A 9,299-nucleotide genomic window follows, 5' to 3' on the forward strand; every position below is an offset into this window, starting at 1 on the left:
CTATATGTTTATATTGAGTGACAAATAAGTTAAAGTAGGCCATGTGGTTGTTAATTAAAAACTAAGACACATACATGATACCATTTGGTGTACTTTTATCATATATACTAAGACAATGATCTATGTTAGCCGAATGGACTAGAAACTAGAATGAGTTTGTTTTGAAATGGAAGCTCATTATATTTGGTGTTAATATGCAAAATATACAAGTTTCATATAGATTAATATGTTGGTGTCGTATATATATGAAACAAAGGGTTGATAATGTATATTTTATTTTAAATGGTGTATAATTTATACATGTGCAGGACTTTTATAAAAATAGGTCTAATACTCAACAATGAAATTATTGATGTGTTATATGTTCTGTATATGTATAAATGATGGGTTATGTGTAATTTATATCATGCTATGAATGGCATATATTATGAGTTTCGTTAATTGATTTAGTTATAATAATTGATATGATTAAAATTTTGAACTATATTATGTTATGCATATCTGTGTGAATTGTAATATGTTAGGTAATGCCTCATAACCTTAATCCGACGACGGATACGGGTTAGGGGTGTTATAGCTTCGGCTATGTATTGAAACTTAGGGTGTGAGATTCTCGAGTATCCGATAGTATTCCAAATGGTTCAACAGGTATATCAAAGATAAGAAACGATGAGAAATAGATATGTATCAGTACAGGTGTAATATCCCGAATTAGGGCCTAATCGGAATAGTAGTTTTGCGACCACAAATCCGAGATAGAAATAATTATTTTATCATTATTTTGAGGTCTATGATATGATTGCATGATTGTGTGAAAATTTCGTGAAGAAATTCTATGCATAAAGTGCTTAATTTGAAGTTAGGGACTAAATTGAATAAGTTGCAAAACTTTCATTCTAGAAGTTTCTAGTATGAAATTGCTTTGAAATATTAATTAGGAGGTCTTAAATAGAAATTTGACCAATTTAAAAGTTTATGGACAAATATTGGACATGAATGGAATTTTTGGAAAGTTTAGTAGTAAGGGCATTTTGGTCATTTAGGGGTAAAATGAATTAAAATACAAAATTAAAAGCCAATTTTGCTCATCTTCTTCACCATGGACGTGTATACCAAGGGAGACTCCATGGCTAGGGTTTCCAAGGTTCCAAGCTCGATTGTAAGTCCGTCCTAGCCTCGTTTTTAATGATTTTTACGTTTTTGGAGTCCCGGTAACTTGATTTAGCTTATGCTGCAATAATTCAACCTAGGGTTCATATTTGGAAAAATACCCATAGGTGAAATTTGTGTATTTTGGTGTTTTATTATAGAATATGAGGTTTTAAATTATGTTAGACAACTTTTGCTACTCGGTTTTAATTGAAAACGAGCAAAAGGGCTTAATCGATAAAAATACCTAATAGTCATAAGTACATGTTAGAGTGAGAATTTGATGTTGCCATATAAGGGAAAAATGATCAGCATGTCATAAAACATAAGAAAATAGGATGAAGTTTAATTTCCGAACCTTGGGGAAAAAGTGCAAATATGCAAAAGTTTAGGGGTCAAAATGAAAATTTTTAAAAATATGATTTTTGGACCTGTATGAATTGTGTGAGTAATTATTAGGCTAAATGTGATATTATAGATGAAGGAAATCGAGATTCGGGCTTAAATCGAGAAAATACAAGGTTATGGACTAAAATGGTAAATTGTCAAGCTTCGGATCGAGGTAAGTTCGTATGATAATAATAATGCAATGTTATGTTTGAATTATATTTCTTACTATTATTGCATATATTTTACGATTTAATATATTGGAAAACTTGATGGAATGGTGTTTATGATGTCGAAATATGACATGAAAGAATGTTACATGAAATGCAAGAAAATGAAGATACATGACAAGTGATATATGAAATATGTGATATATGTTATGTAAATTCTTAAAAGTTGATTTGATATTTGAGTTGTGTCTTATTATACTATGAATGGACAATTGGTACTATGGATAGTGAGATCGACACTTCGAGTAAATTCGTACATAAATAATCTATCGATTCTTTTTATGTTATTATATTTTGATATCATATGAAATGTGGCTGCCTATCAAATGGTTATTTGATGTAAATTATGAATTTAAATTGATTACAGACAATTTAGTAAAATGTTGAAAAGTGAGGAATTTACCGATTGAACCTTCGGAATAAAAACGATACGAATGATCTATTGTGAGGTCGCATGTGTAGTAATAAGTGTAGGCTACTATGTGTACCCGAAAACTGTGATCACGTGTGTAGTACTAAGTGCAGGCTACTACGTGTATCAGATGGTTAGGTCACGTGTGTTGTACTAAGTGCAGGCTACTATGTGTACCGGATAATTGGTCACGTGTGCAGTACTAAGTACAGGCTACTACGTGTACCGGATAATTGGTCGCATGTGTAGTACTATGTGCAGGCTACTATGCGTGTGACAGCCCAAAATTGACCCTAGTCGGAATGTGGTTTCGGGACCACAAAACCGAGGCATAAAAATAATTAAAAATTTATTTTGATGCCTATGATATATGTTAATTTGTGTATGACAATTTGATGTTTCGATTTAGTGTTATAAAGGCAAATTCCACTAGAAAGGACTTAGTAGTGAACTTTGAAAGTACGATAGGGAAATGTGTGATGACTAATTAAAGCATGCATGCAAAATAATGGACTTGCATGTCAAATTCCCCTTTACAAGTGATGGCCGCCATGACAAAGAGATATGGGCTAAACATGTCATGAAACATGTTTTGTTGGGCATTAGGGAGAAATAATAAACAAATAAGCATGGGTAAGAAAAGAATGAAAAAAAATGTGTGTGAGAGAGTAGTATTCCCCATTGCTGTACAACCAAGAAGAGAAAACAAAAAATTTGTTCATCCTTTCTCATCTTTTGGCGAAAAACATAAGGAGGAAGAAAGGGATTTTGTTCCATTTTTGGTTTAGAAGAGAACTAGAAGGAGATTTGGCCATACTTGTACCAAGATTAAGGTATGTATGAAGTTGTGTTAGGAGTTTCATGCATGTTTTGGTTGCTAACTTGATGTGCATGTTAGCCATGGTTCAAATCTTTGTTATGCCATGGAAATGGTATTTGGCCAAAGTTGTTATGGTGATTAAGCCATTGCATGCCAAGTGTGAAGCTTGATGATGATGCATGCAATGATGGATTGTCTACTCTTGAGTAAGATTTTGAGTTTTCTCTTTGTTTAACCATGATTGAAGTTGAAAAGGGCATGATTGTCATATTCGCCATGATGCATTCATGAGCATGGTTCATGCTTCTTGCATGTTAGTTAAAATTTGTGTTTTGGATGGCTATGGACACCTTGAAATTCGGCCATGCTCATATATGTATATATATGTTTGCACATGATGTTTTGGTTGTGAACTAAGTGATGAATATGTTTGTTTAAAGAAGAAGATGTTGAAGAATGATTGTGAAATTGCAAGCACATTCGGCCTAGCACACATATGAGTGCTCGATGCTATATTATAAGTTTCGAGCAACAATATGCAAAGCATTAACTAGTAAAATGCATGCTGTTTTTGTGAGGTATTAAGTGCATAATTGGCCTCAACATGTACATGAATATTCGGCCTTGGGTAGCCTATTGAAGGCCTTAGCTTTTCCTTGATGCTCGAATAAATTGTATTGAATTGCTTGATGTAGTATAAAATGTGCATGACCATTGTGTATTCAAGCTAAAGAGTGGCCATATGACCATTTAAACTCCTTGTCATATTCGCCATAAGCTAGCACAATGAGGTTTTAATAGATTGAATTTGTTTGAATTAGCTCAAGAGCTAAGAGGGCCACAATTGGACAAGGGAAGGAAAAGTGATCGAATAGCCGTAAAAGCCGTTCGACAACATCCGAGGTAAGTCCTCAAGAAGTGACCTTAATTGAATTATGTGGAATGAAATATGGATGTATTGATTATTGATTTATGTGTGTATGAGTATTCAATTCTACCCGGGCTAAGTCCCAAGGCGATTATGCTAATGATTATAATTGTGTTTGAGCCTTAGTAACGAAAATGAAATATGTATGTCCAATGATTATTGATGTATGTGTGCATGAGAAATTGAACCATATCCGGCTAAGCCTCAAGACAAATATGCTGGAAATTATAACCGGGTTAAGACCAAGGCAATGGTGCTAGTGGCTATATCCGGCTAAGACCAAGGCATTCGTATGAAGTCATTCTATCCGGGCTAAGACCAAGGCATTTGTGCAATCGTGATATCCGGGTTAAGTCCCGTGAGGCCTTGGTGCGGGTTACCATATCCGGCTATGTCCCGAAGGCGTTTGAACGAGTAGCTATATCAGGTTAAGCTCAAAGGTATGTGATTTGAAAATTATAAGCTTGCTGGAAAAATTTCAGCTAATACACTTGTGAAATTTCCCAATAACAAGGTAAGTGTGGTGTGTGCTTGGCGCTAGGAGTAAGAGCATATGCATATCCGCTCCTATGATGGAACGAGTTATCGGCCTTAACGAAGCCGTTATTTGTGTATGAACCTAAGAGTTGGGATGGTGAAGTAAGTATGATTATGTGAATGTGTATTAGTGAAATGATGTATTTGGTTATGTGAATGTAATGCTTTAATTAAAGCTGATTTTATTCCTTGAGACTTACTAAGCATAAAATGCTTACCCGTTGCTTTGGCTCTCTGTCTTATAGATTTTGCTCGATAGCAATCGGATTCGGGATCATTAAAGTCAAGTCATCCACACTATCAACGCCTCTATTTTGGTATAAATTTTGGTTGAACTTTGAAATGGCATGTATAGGACTACCCTTGTTGGTTTAAAAATGTGGTGATGTATATGTGTACGGCCATGCGAAAACGGCTCGTAAAAGTGAAGAATGAACTTAGACTATTTGCGGTTTGTATATATATATAGGGTGTCATGATGTGACTATGAATTGGAAATGGGAATGTTGGTCACATGATCAGCCATTGGCATGGTTAAAATGATCATATGTGGACCTATGTATGGCAAGACTAGTTGGCTCATGGAGACTACAAAATAGGTAAGACCTACCTTAAAAACAGATGCTGCCAGCTGCAGTAACGTGAATGTGAAAAATCACCAAAATTTGTAGGAATGGTATTAAATAGTGAATCAGCTTTGTAAATGAACCTTGATGAGTCTATTTTCATATGGAAGAAACGAAATGGTCATAGGAGTTACTTGTTAAGAGATATTAAAGCTATTGTGAGACAGGGCCAGAATGGTTTCTGGGTCCCCTGTTGTAACTTTAAAAATTTACTATAAATTATCCAGAAAGAATTAGGAGTCATGCCTTATATGTGCAGATTCCATTTTGAGTCTAGTTTCATTAGAAACAAACGGCACCAGTATTAAAGCCCTGTACAGAGAGATATTCAAGTTGTAACGCGCGAAGGTCAGAGCAGTCGATCCCTGTAACAGGGGTGACTTTAACTAATAAACTGTACCAATTGGCCAGACCAAAAATTCTAGAAATAAATCCATGGATGGATATATGAGTCTAAATTCAGGGAAAATTTACGAAACCAGTTTCTGAGTTTTGAAACTCGAGATATGATTTTTAAGGCGACAGTGATGCAGTTTTCCAGCCCGACTGGAAATGTCAAATTGGTGGGCAAAATATGTGGACTTGACTTGTTAACCCCTCGTGCCCGACACCGGTGATGGTCTCGAGATCGGGGTGTTACAATTTTATTGGTATCAGAGCCACAGTTTAGTAGATTCTAGGACTACCGTGAGGTGTTTGGGGTCTAGCTATACATGCCATTAAATGATGAATCAATAGTGTGGTGATTTCTGACAATTTGACTTTGAGTTTGTTTATAGCAATGGATCCCGATCCCAACCGAGCAATAGCTGATGATGGGGAGAGTGTGGCGCCTGCTCCCGCACAAGGGACAGCGCCGGCGGACTCTCAACCTATGGCCAGCAATCCGAATGATGAGGCTAGGCAAGCCTTTTATAGTGTGATGAACGAATGGTTTAACCAATACATTCGAACTAACACTATTGTTCCACAACCTCCATTCCCGACAAATGCAACCCCAAGACCTACAATACCTCCGTGAATCGACCAAATAAGGTCAAGTAATCCCCAATCGATAGGATTCGAAAACATGGGGCCACTGAATTTAAAGCTACGGATGATGATGATGCCGAACGAGCTGAATTTTGGTTGGACAACACTATCCGGTGCTCGATGAGCTATCTTGTACACCGATGAGTGCTTAAAGTGTACCATCTCCTTGCTACGTGATTCCGCCTACTATTGGTGGAGTACTCGACTCTGTGGTGCCTAGAGAGCAAGTGACTTGGGAATTCTTTCAAACCGAGTTCAAAAAGGTATATCGATCGAGAGATTCATCGACCAAAAGCGAAGGAATTTCTTGATCTTAAGCAAGGTTCTATGTCGATTCGACTATGAACGAAAATTTGTGAGGCTTAGCCGATCTGGCATAAGAATGCATTTCGTCTGAAGCTATTATGTAAACGCCGAGGATGGGCTGAATGATGATATAATGATGTTCGTTGGCATTCTCGAAATACGAGAGATCGTAGTACTTGTTGAGCGAGCTTGTAAAGTCGAAGAGCTTAGAAAGGAGAAACAAAAAGCTGATGTGGGAACCGGAGAATTCGAAGAGGTCCTCGGAAAGTCTCTTCAACAGCATCGAAGAGATTTCGAGATGATGTGAACCGGTCTAGAGGCGCTTTGGGCTTTTCTAGACGAGGACGCGATCGACCCCTGTGACCACACGAGTCACTTGATCGCCATGGTGGAAATGATCGCGAGAGAGGCGAGTGTCAACATTGTGGCAAATGGCATTCGGGAGCTGTTGGTTTCGTGATCGCTCTGCTATAAGTGTGGATCGGTCGACCACTTTATGAAGGATTGCCCGAGGATGCTTGAATGAATGTGAGTCGAGTGGAAACCCGGTGCTACCATCGCCGAGGTAGGCCACCTAGAAATATGGGCAATGTCGTGGCGGTCGGAGAGGATCTAGAGATGCTACCATCGATCCGAGGCTCGTGCTCCTGCGAGGACTTATGCCATCGCGCGCCGCCGAGGATCTTGCCTCTCCGGATGTCATTACCGGTGCTTTCACTCTTTTCAATACTAATGTGATTACTTTGATTGACCCCGGTTCTACTCAATCTTATATATGTGAAACCTTAGCATCCAAAGAAGACTTTGCCTATTGAGTCTCATGAGTTTGTAATTCGGTGTCAAACCCTTGGGTCATTACGTGCTTGTCAACAAAGTGTGCAAGAAAAGTCCCCTAGTGTTCGAGGTTCTTGTTTCCCGGCGGACTTGATGCTTTTGCCGTTCGATGAATTCGACGTTATTCTTGGTTTGGATGGGTTGACCATGCACGATGCGGTCGTAAATTGCAAAAGCAAGACTATCGATTTGAGGTGCGCGAATAACGAGATAATTCAGGTCGAGTCTACGGACTTAAAGGGGTTGCCAGCTGTAATATCAGCAATGTTGGCCCGGAAATATGTAAGAAAAGGGTGCGAAGCGTACCTTGCGTATGTGCTCGATGACAAGGAATCAGAAAAGAAACCCGAATCTCTGCCCGTGGTTTGTGAATACCCGAATGTTTTCCCTGAAGAATTATCGGGTTTACCACCTGTTCGGGAAATAGAATTTGGCATCAAATTGGTACCTGGTACCACTCCAATTTCGATAGCTCCATATCGTATGGCACCAACGGAATTAAAGGAGTTGAAAGCTCAGTTGCAAGAATTGGTGGATAGAGGTTTTGCTCGCCGAGTTTCTCGCCTTAGGGTGCGCCGGTGTTGTTCGTGAAGAAGAAGGATGGAACCATGCGGTTGTGCATCGACTATCGTCGACTTAATAAAGCGACGATAAAGAACAAATATCCGTTACCACGTATCGATGACTTGTTCGATCAACTGAAGGAGCCTCGGTGTTCTCGAAAATAGATTTGAGATCGGGCTATTATCAATTGCGAATCCGAGATTGGACGTACCCAAGACCGCCTTCAAAACGAGATATGGTCACTATGAGTTCCTAGTGATGCCGTTTGGGCTCACTAATGCCCTACGGTATTTATGGATTTAATGAATCGGATCTTGAGACCATATTTGGATCGATTCGTAGTCGTGTTCATTGATGACATCTTGGTCTATTCAAGAAATGAGATCGAACATCTTGAACACTGCGGTTAGTGCTACAAATTTTACGGGATAAGCAATTATATGCTAAGTTCAACAAGGGTGAGTTACGGTTAAGAGAGGTTAGCTTCTTGGGTCATGTGGTATCTGCATCGGGTATTCGAGTCGACCAATAAAATTTCAGCCATACTTAATTGGAAGCCCCAGAAATATTCTGAGGTTCGAGCTTTTTGGGGCTTGCTTGGTTATTACCGACGATTTGTAAAGGTTTCTCAACGATAGCCACGCCGATGACGGCTACTCCAAAAGGATGTTAAGTTCGAATGGATGGAGAAATGCCAAAAAGTTTCAATCAATCAAGACTTATTTGATGAAGCCCCAATTCTAGTGCAACCCGAATCGGCAAAGAGTTTGTCATCTATAGTGACGCCTCCTCCTTGGGTTAGGTTGCGTATTGATGCAAGAAGGTTGAGTTGTGGCCTGCGCGTCGAGGCAATTGAAGCCACACGAGAAAAAATTATCCGACCCATGATCTCGAATTGGCGCCATCGTGTTCGCCTTAAAGATTTGGCGACATTACTTATTTGGTGAAAGGTGCCATGTGTACTCGGATCACAAAAGTCTCAAATATTTGATGACCCAAAGAGACTTAAATCTGCGACAAAGACGTTGGCTTGAACTGTTAAAGGATTATGAGCTGGTCATTGACTATCACCGGAAAGGCGAATGTGGTTGCGGATGCCTTGAGTCGTAAATCATTATTCGCTTCTGAGCGATGAACGTGCACTTGTCTGCTCGATCCGATAGTGTGTTAGTAGCTGAATTGAAAGCCAAACCACTATTGATACCTCAAATTCGAGAAGCTCAAAAAGTCGACGACGAGTTGGTCGCAAAACGGCCGAGTGTGTTCAACAAGGACTCGAATTTCAAATTGATGATGACGATTGTTGGAGGTTCAAAAGTCGTCATGTATTCCAAAGAATTGAACTCATTTCGATAATTCGAATGAAGCCCATTGTAGCCGAATGGCAATCCACCCGGGGAGTACGAAGATGTACAATGATTTGAAACGTCGGTTTTGGTGGCATGGTATGAAGCGAGACATCTCCGACTTTGTT

This window comes from Gossypium arboreum, chromosome 2 (genome assembly GCF_025698485.1).
Source record: "Gossypium arboreum isolate Shixiya-1 chromosome 2, ASM2569848v2, whole genome shotgun sequence".
In the NCBI taxonomy this organism is placed as follows: Eukaryota; Viridiplantae; Streptophyta; class Magnoliopsida; order Malvales; family Malvaceae; genus Gossypium; species Gossypium arboreum.